Source organism: Ochotona curzoniae, unplaced genomic scaffold (assembly GCF_017591425.1).
Source record: "Ochotona curzoniae isolate NIBS_2020 unplaced genomic scaffold, NIBS_Ocur_1.0 scaffold_4506, whole genome shotgun sequence".
Taxonomy (NCBI): domain Eukaryota; kingdom Metazoa; phylum Chordata; class Mammalia; order Lagomorpha; family Ochotonidae; genus Ochotona; species Ochotona curzoniae.
The window spans coordinates 324,197-333,793 of NW_024467119.1; positions in this window are offsets into that span (position 1 = coordinate 324,197).

Below are 9,597 nucleotides of genomic sequence, written 5' to 3' on the forward strand. Positions count from 1 at the left end.
AAATCTGCCAAGTTCAGCAAAATTATACCTCAACACTAAACTGCTAAATACTAAAATGAAAATAGACATAAGACAGCTGAATAGTACCCTATAGCCATTTTAAGGTGGATAGAAGCCAGTTGTATATAAACTAAAATTGAAATGTCAATGAAGTAGTCACAGGACATGGTTAAGAACTTGCATTTCCTAATATATTGGTCACTCAATACCATGTCAATTAACTCCATGATGTTGTAAACTCTTGATGTTATGTTGTGGCTTTTAATTGATCAGGAGGATATCCTGCCAGCTCTGCCTTCAGACCAGAGATGGTCTCCCCAAGAAACCGTTGAATTTATCTGGACAATAAGATGCTGGACTCTATGCTTGGTATATGCTTGCAATGAAAGAAACGTCACTGAATTTGAATTGTAGTACTGCAACAACGTGGAGGAATCCACCATTGGGGGAGGGTACGGGGAGGGGTTGGGGGAATCCCAGAGCCTATGAAACTGTGTCACATAAGCAATGTAATTAATTAAAAAAAGAAACAAAGTAGTTAACATACATATATGTGTATATATATATACATACATATATTTAATGAAATAATAAAGGAAAATTTCCCTAATCTAGAGAAAGAATTGGGAAACAACATTCAGGAGAGGCACAGAACTCCCAACAGGTTTGACCAAAAGCGATCTTCACCACCACACATGATAATCAAGCTCTCTTCAATTGAACATAAGGAAAACAGCCTTAAATGTGCACATGAAAAAAATCAACTGACATATAAAGGAATGCCAGTTAAACTCACGGGAGATCTCTCACAGGAAACTCTACAGGCAAGAAGAGAATGGAGTGACATATTTCAGATTCTAAAAGGAAAAAAAATGTTGTTCCAGGATAACATATCCAGCAAAGCTTTCTTTCGTCTTTGAAAATGAAATAAAATTCTTCCACAGTAAAGTTAGTGAACAAGTTTTTAAATAATGACAAGACTCCAAGAAGAATAAATATTCTCATAAAATATTAAACATCATCATAAAATGTACTCCTAGGGAACCTTCTTTAATTGCATGTTTCAAAACATGATAAATATGCCGTGTTTTTTTTTTTCATGCAAGAATGATGAACCATAAATGGCCATTTGGGCACCCTGGAAGATGAGCTTGAGCATGGGGCAGCCCAGCCCAAGTCTGACTTGAGCGAGAGCTAACTCACAGAGCAGTACAGAGTTGGCCGTGCCCAGGGACCACAAGGGGGGCATGCGAGAGGCCTGGCTGTGGGTGCACCCTTCCTAACTGCCCCCCCCCCATGGGAACTAGAGCTCAGCCCCTCCTGGTAGCTGGGGGGGGGGGGGGCGGGGACAGACCAAGGACAAAGAGGACACCCTGTGGTGGGCACATGGGCATTGCTAGAAGCAGAGGCTGTGCTGGAATCCACCCCCCCCCTCCCGCCCCCGAGCCAGAGCAGCTGCAGGAGCTGTGAGGCAGGCCCAGGTATCCAACTCACCTGTTCTGGGCTCTTTCCCATGGGCAACTAAGGAAGTCACTCAAAAGCCAAGGAGAGACACGCCTGGGGTCTGTCCATCTGTCTATGCCCACCTTGGCCTGAGCTGGGGACAGACAGTTTCCACGCTAGATGTGGCTGGTGGGCCCAGAGTGTCTTGTGGATGAAGAGATCAGGTGACACTTGGTGGTAAAACAGAAGAATTAGACTCACTGAGCCATGGAACAGGTGGGTGGCCAGGAGGGCAAGGGGAGCCGGTAGGGTGCAGGAAACCCATTGGAAGCTCCAGCCGCTAGGATTGCAGCCACGGTTTGGAGCAGGGGAAGGGGGTAGGTGCCCTCTGCCTTGCACTGCCCAGGACCCTGCTGCTGTACCAGGGCCCACACACAGGAAACTGTTCCAGGGCAAGCACCAAGGAAGAGGGTAGCATTCTTTCTACATCTGATGCCCACCACAGGGTTCACCTCCTTGTCCTGCCCGGGGTGGGATAGTCACCTGTGCCTGTCACTAGTCTCGCACCAGGGCTAGCAGCAGCCACCTCAGCTGTGCAGCTGCTATTTGTCGAGGGAACATGACTTCAGGTCAGTTGCCACAGGCCCAGCCTGGCAAAGTCTGGAGCCAGAATGACTGCTTCTGCCCACGGGAAATCAGGCAGGCCGTGCTGCTGGCATCTGGGGCTGCTCCATGTCCCTTCCAGCTCCCTGCTAATGGCCTGGGCAGGCAGCAGAGGATTACACGCCAGTTGAGCTGGCCAGAAGCTCGGGCCCCAGGGGAGCCCATAATACGGCCTGATCAAGAGGTAAGTGGGCAAGACGGCCCCACTGAGTCACTGCCTCCACCCACTGCCCTACTCATACCCGGTGCACAGCAGCAGGAAGATGCTGAGGCCAGCAAACACAGGAAGAGGGGCGGGGTACAGCACCAAGACCCCAGTATTCCCCGAGTTGTCAAGGGCCAGAATAATAAAAGAGATGGCTGCTGTCTGCGCGCCCAGCGTCCACGTGCATCCTGCTCGGCGCTATATGACCCAGACAGCGCTGTTACCATACAGCGGCACAGCCTGGCTCGCAGCTCCTGGCTCCTCCCAGCAGGCCTTATGACCCATGAGTCATCCCAGGCAGCTGGCGTCGGAGCTGCTCCCGTGACCTACGGTGTGGACACTGGGGGTGGGAACCTCCGTGGGAGTGTGCCTGCTGGGAAGCATAGGAGTTTTAAGGCTGTGCACAGCACATATCACAGGATTGACCAAGCTTTTGGCCACTGCTGCCAAGCTGGACACCTACAGGCCGGCACTTTGCTGTCAGCATCACCTAGCGGCGATTCTGGGAACTTGCATCAGGCTGCAGAGGAAGGGAGCTGGTGGGTGATAGTCACCATGGGGATATGATGGGTGACTGTCACTATGGGATCTGGGAGTCCTATCCCTCTCCTCCGTGACAAAGACCCTGTGTGGATCTGAGGTTCACAGGGGTGTGTCAGGTAGAAAATGAGGCATCAGATTGGGTCTGGGTCTGGGTCATGTCATGAGAAGGTGAGTCTTAGACACAGACATGGAGAGGAAGACACATGCATGCACACACACAGCAGAGGCCTGGTTCTGCTGCCATGGGCCCAGGCATTCCAGAGCCAGAAGCTGGGCCTGAGGAAGGTCTCTGGCCATGGCCGGGGTAGGATGGATCCTGAGACTCAGAGCTGTGTGGTCAGTACCTCGGAAACCAACCCAGACTTCAGGCAGGAGGATGGATCAAGTGCTGGCTCCGCAGAGCCAGACCTGACATGGTGTCTCTGAGCTCCTGGCCGCCCCAGCACAGCCAGGTGTCCCCACACAGACACAGACGTGGGGGGAGCTGGTGAATGGGTATGACTGCAGATACAGGCACCTGGGAGAGGGTCCAGACCCTGCCCCCTTTCCTTGCTGGTGAAGACCCCTCCTGGTTTCCTGGCTCCGCAGCAGCTGGGCACCAATGCCAGGGTAAGCCTAGGGTTCCTCTGGGCTCCCACAGGGGTAGGCCTGCCTACAGTTCACCTTGGTGGGTGCGTGGACATAACCACAGGTACCACTGCCTGTCAGGACACTCCTCCATCTTGCTGGAAGTTCTCTGGCCCTCAAATGACTTCACATTCAGTATTTACAACTTAATGGTAACCTTGAATGCTTGCTCCACAAGGCTGGGTTCAGATGGTCTCATGACTCCCTTCTGGTTGTATCCCCAGCCACACACATGAGCCATGCCTCTCTCTCCCAACCCAGCTCTGCCCCAGTTCCAGGTCAGCCATACATTCTCCACACCTATGGGTTTTCTGCCTGTGCCTGTAATGATCCACATCTCTCATCAAAATTGTCATGGAGAACCTGGGTGAGAAGTCTGGGTGTGATGTCGTGGAGGCCATGGCCAGGAGCTTCCTGGCCTAGAAGCAGCTGAGCTGCCTGTGGACTCCTGGCGACCAGGATTTGATTGGCACCTGCTTACCACCTGGAATCTACCAGTGGTGATTCAGCATGAGGAGGAAAGTCCCCACTCCCTTGCAGAGTTCCCTTATCTCCTTTTCAGCCATTTTTTGATGGCTCCAGTTAAGCAATTGGTCACATCCTCAGTAGCTTTCTATCACCCTCATACCATAAATCCCCCAAAATCTGCTCACAACAGCACACACTCGCCAAGCCCTCCTTGTTCAGCAGGGACCCCTGGTGTGTCACCAGGGAACCAGTGAAAACCCAGCTTCCACAAGCGGAGTTCAAGGAACTGAGCAAAAGCTCAGCACAACTCTGGTCATGATCATAGCTCCAGTGAGAGTCCCAGGGTGTGGGCTCCTAGCTGACAGGGGCCCCAGGGGGTGGGCTCCTGGCTGACAGGAGTCCCAGGAGGTGGGCTCCAGGCTGACAGGGGCTGCAGGGTGTGGGCTCCAGGCTTACAGGGGTCCCAGGGGGTAGGCTCCTGGCTGACAGGGATCCCAGGGGGTGGGCTCCTGAAAGGGGTCCCAGGGCATCGGCTGCTGACAGTAGTCCCAGGAGATAGGCTCCTGGTTGACAGGGGTTCCAGGGCATGGGCTCTTGGCTGACAAGGGTCGCAAGACAAGGGCTCTTGGCTAATGAGCTGAGAAAACTGTAAATGCCAAGTCCTGTCTCAGGGGCAGGAAGAACCTTTGTCCCCAGGTGAACGTAAAGGGAACCGAGACAGGATGGCTGGCAGTCTCCCAGGGGCTCTCATATACAGCAGGTGTGTCTGGCCAGCTCCTCCCTGCAGTCCACGGCCCCCACAACGGCCTGTCAGAGGTCTGCATTCAGAAATGAATCAGGCCAATGCCATAGCATGGCTGGCTAAGCCTCCACCTGCTGCATCAGCATGCTATATGGGTGCTAGTTCCTGTCCCAGCTGCTCTACTTCTGATTCAATGCTCTGCTTGTGGCCTGCAAAGAAAGTGGAGGATGGTCCAAGTCCATGGGACCCTGTGCCCAAGAAGCTCCTGGCTCCTGGCTTCAGATCAATTCAATTCTGATCAGGCGGTCACTTGGGGAGTGAATCAGCAAATGGAAGATCTCTCTGTCTCTTCTTTCTGTAACTCTGCCTTTCAAATAAAAACAAAACTTTCTTTTTTTTTTTTTTTTTTTTAAAGAAAGAAGCCATGTGGTTGGGCCAGAATACTGTTTGGCTAATCAAATGCATCTTCTCGTGGAAGTTTTTAATGCTCACAAGGATAAAGCAAGGCTGTCTGCAACAGGGCAGGTCCACAGCGCCTGCTCTGTCACACTGACACACACATGCCCAGACTCTCACATAACACTCGTTCTCAACTACTTTCATACTCAAGTCTTTCACACACACTCATATACTCACAGTCTCACACACACTCTCACACTCACAGATACTTGGTTTTTCGTGTTCACATTCACACATACTCATTGTCACACACATTCTGACATACACATGCATAACATTCTTTTTCACACTTGCACTGTCTCAACCATACACTCACAGACACCCTGTCACACATATTTACAAAAACACACTTTCAGATTCACACTTACACACACACGGCAGATTTCTCATCTGGCCCAGGGTCTCCGTGCACCCCTGCTCCTCGGCCCAGAGGCCCGCTGCCACAGGGCGTGTGGAGAGTGAAGCAGCGATGGGATGGGAGGTCTCTCTCCCTCTCCCTTCCTCTGTCTTCATAAGTGTTCCCAAACCAAGACAAGGCGCCTTCTTGTCACCGTAACACGGCCTGTGGAGGAACCTGACATGGCCGGCACCTGAACTGCGGCCTTCGGCGGGCCGTGACGCCGTTGTCCAGGGGCCGTGGGCCGGCAGGGGCGGCAGGTTCCTCCACAGGACGGAGCCTGAGCTCCCTGACAGTCCCGCCGCCACAGACCAAAGAGGCCGCGGCGCCCGGCCGTCCTCCCGTGCCTTCTGCGGGGTGAAAGAGCTCCGGTACCTCAGCCATCCTGACGCGCGGCTTCTGGACGGAAAGCCCGGAGTGGGCGTGGCCACGTGCGGGCGTGGCTGCGTGTGGGCGTGGTCGTGTGGGTAGAGTTTCTGTGTGGGCGTGGCCGCGTGCTGGTGTGGCACTGTGTGGGCGTGGCTTGTGCCGGGGGCGGGGGGAGGCTGCGTGTGAGCGTAGTCTTGTGGGCAGGTTCTCCGTGTGGGCGTGGCTCTGCGTGGGCGGGAAGGTCACACAGCACAGCGACCTGGCTCAGGCGGGCGGGGGGGACACAGACACCCAAAGGGGTGAACCCTGGTCAACGTAGCAGTCCTGGAGTGCAACCGCAGTAGCGTCCCACTTAGAATATTTACCCCTCTACTTTGTATTTGTAGGCCCACGCCCCCTAAATTCACCTGTGGAACCACAGCCCCCAAAGTGTTACGCTGAAGCCTTCGCCATAAATAGGTGGTGGGGTGTAGCCCTGGCTCCCAGTCACCTCATGGGGCTGCAGAAGGTGAAGCCTACTGCAGTTGGGCGGGGTCTCCCCCATCCCGCCCATGGCTCTGCTAGGCCTTGGTCCTGGTACCTGAATCCCCTGGCTGCCCAGGTCTGCTCTCCACAGCCCTAGCCTCTGCTGCTGGCGTACCCAATCCCAGAAGGGACTGCCCTATAGACGGGGAGTCCAGTCCCGTGCATCAGGGCCAGCCAGAGCCACTTTCAAGCCCTTTCTTCTGCGGCAGGCAGAGGAACCCAGAGTTCTCTCTTCATTTTCTATCAGATAAATGAACCTTAAAAAGGGCTGCTCAGGAAAGATGCCTCCCACATCCTGCCTATCACCCACACCCAGCTGCCCTCCTGGCCTTATCTCAGGGTTTGTGCTGTATGACCCCTTCACCCAGGGGATTGTCTGTGTGTCCCCTCCCGCTGGCCACACCCTTGTCCTCCACCCAGCCTCTGAGGCCCCTGCTGCTCCTTGTGCTTGGGCCACCATCCTAGCTCTGGGGCCACCCTGGGGCTACCTACTTTAGCAATGACTGGGACTGAAGCCTGCTTGGGGTGTATGCTAGGAATTCCTAGGGGCAGGACACCTGGGTGGTCTGTGGAGACATCAGCCAAGAGAACTGTCAGCTGGGGACCAGGGAAGTCCTTTATGGAGTGGGGTCTCCCCCACAGTGATGCCTGGGGAAGGCTGCACCGCTGCTTTCCTTGCTGATTCTTGGTTAGCTGCCTGAGCAGGTGTCTGATCCCAGAACTGCGGTGCCTTTGCGCCCTGCCACACTGAGTTGCATGTGCACAGAGGCTGTGGTCGGACACTGCATTCAGCCGGCATGATTCTCGGCCTTGGCTTGCTTGTAGGTTGTTAACAGAGGAAACAAGGATTGGTTCTTCCGAAAACATCTGTATGAACTGCAGCAAGAGGACTCTGAAAGGGAGGAAGCCACAGCTGCTCCAAAAGCAGCAGGCTGGGCAGCATGTGCCCAGGGCCTTATGGGGGAATGGGGCCTCACGGGACAACTGGAGTCAGGCAGCCTTGGCAGGGCCTTCACTTCCCCCCAAAGGAAGAAGGAACAGGAAGGTGAATAGTGACTGACCCAGTCTGCAGCACTGAGTGGAGTTCTTGCTGCAGGTTCCAGGGTGCTTGGCCACCTCTGGTCAGTGCCTAGCTCTGCAAAAGAGGTAGGGGGCTCCCGGTGGGACAGGCAGGCCACCACCAGGGCTATGGGCAGTTGTTACAGACCTCCAATCTGTACCTGCTGTCCTCAGGGCCTTGTTAGCCCTGAGGGGTGGTGGACAGCAAGGTCCCACGGGAGTCCAAGCAACACAAAGTGTTCACAGACAGAACATTCCGGAAAGTAGGAGTCTAACATGAATAGCTTGAGTGGAGCCGGGAGCAGGTTTCTTGAGGGGAACAAATTCTGTCGCAGAACATTCTCTCTTCCTGGTGTGTCCTGAAGTTAAGTGACGGTTTCATGTGTGAGATTTTCTCATTTGATCGATATTTCCTGGGCACACAATGAAGTAAAATGGTGTTTCAGAAGCACTTGCATGCCAGAGCCTTGTTGATGTGGACAGTATTATTTTCTGTGAAGCAGTGATTACCCCCGAGGTTAACAGCTTTTCTTGATGTTTTCAAACTTGAGCACAAACCACTCTATTTTCTTCAAGTACATTGTGGATTGACAGGAATTCTGCTGCGTGCTGGGAAGTCAGCAGCTAATGGGTTTTCCTGATGCCTATTTACTGACAGGGGAAGACTAACACATGCAAAGAGCTGAATAAAAGAAACCTCAGTTACACTGGGGCTGGAGACATGTGGCTTTTGATTAAAGATGAAGGACTTCTGTCCAGACATCCGCATTCCTCCCGGAGGAGCAGGACGCTGACCTGTGTGTCTGATGCCTGTCCATCTCCTGTCGTCCCACCTGAGGCGGCAGGGTGCTTATCGTGTGTCTGACACCTGTCCATCAGCTGTCCTACCACCTGAGGAGGCAGGTACTGACCCATGTGTCTGACACATGTCCATTTCCTGTTGTCCCTCCTGGGGAGGCAGGGTGCTGACTCATGTGTCTGATAGCTGTCTACCCTCTGTTGTCTTACCCAAGGAGGCAGGGAGCTGACCTATGTGTCTCACTTGTACATCACCAGGTGGTCTGCTCACCCAAAGTGACACAGGAAACTCTGGCTCTGCCAGCTTTGCTCAGGGGTGGACACTGCCATGTGGGGCAGCATGTGAGTCGCACAGGGACAGCCTGGCCCCACATGGGAGGACCTCATCCCTGGACACACACAGTATGACACCCTCTGTTGACGTCCACTGACTCATGAACACTGCGGCATCCTTGGAATTTGAATTGCTGCTGCTGGCTGTCTTAACAGTGGATGGGTGAGAGGCTCTCTTGCGACAACCCTGTGCCGTCCTGAGATGTGTGCTTGATTAAAGGAGAGAGAGAAGCAGCAGGCCAGAACCTCAGCTACTGACCGCTGATTAGCTGACCCTTGTCCGTGCATCTGCACTCAGGGCAGCTGCTTGGGAGAGAGTTTGGGAAGAGAACTTCTAGGTAAGTGTTGACCATTTGGCCAGGTGCTGCCTGCACTGTATCTTGCCAACAGTGGGCCTGTGGGCTTGTGGTGTATCACCTTTTATCGGGTGGTAGGAGGGTGGTTTTGAGTCTGTAAATCTGCCCCTTGAACAGCAGTGGGGGCAGATGAGTCAGGGAAGGCACATTTCTCTGCATCTGCACCAAGTGTTTCATCCATCACCGAGGCATCATGCTGGGAGGAACTGGATGGCAGACTGTGGTCCCTTTCCGTGTGGCTTTAGGACTTCCCCTTGCTGGATGGGGTCTCCCCTTGGCCTAAATAACATCTCGGGCTAGGAGGGCATTGCTGTGCGGCTGACCTGTGCTTGCAGGCTTTGGGCCAGAGCTTGGTACTCTCATCTGCAGTGATAAGAAGCATCCCACAGCAGGGACATCCCCACGGTGAGGGTGTCTCCATAGCAAGTGTGTCCCCATAGCAAGGGTATTCCCACAATGAGGCAGGCTCACAGGAACAGCTCCCACAGTGCAGCTACTGTGAGCCTACCTGATCTCTCACCTGACAAGAGACTTTGAGTGCCTGTCCAGTCCTTGGGCAGCTGCAGTTGAGGAAGCCGGAATCCATTCTAGATCATGCAGCCAGCATCAG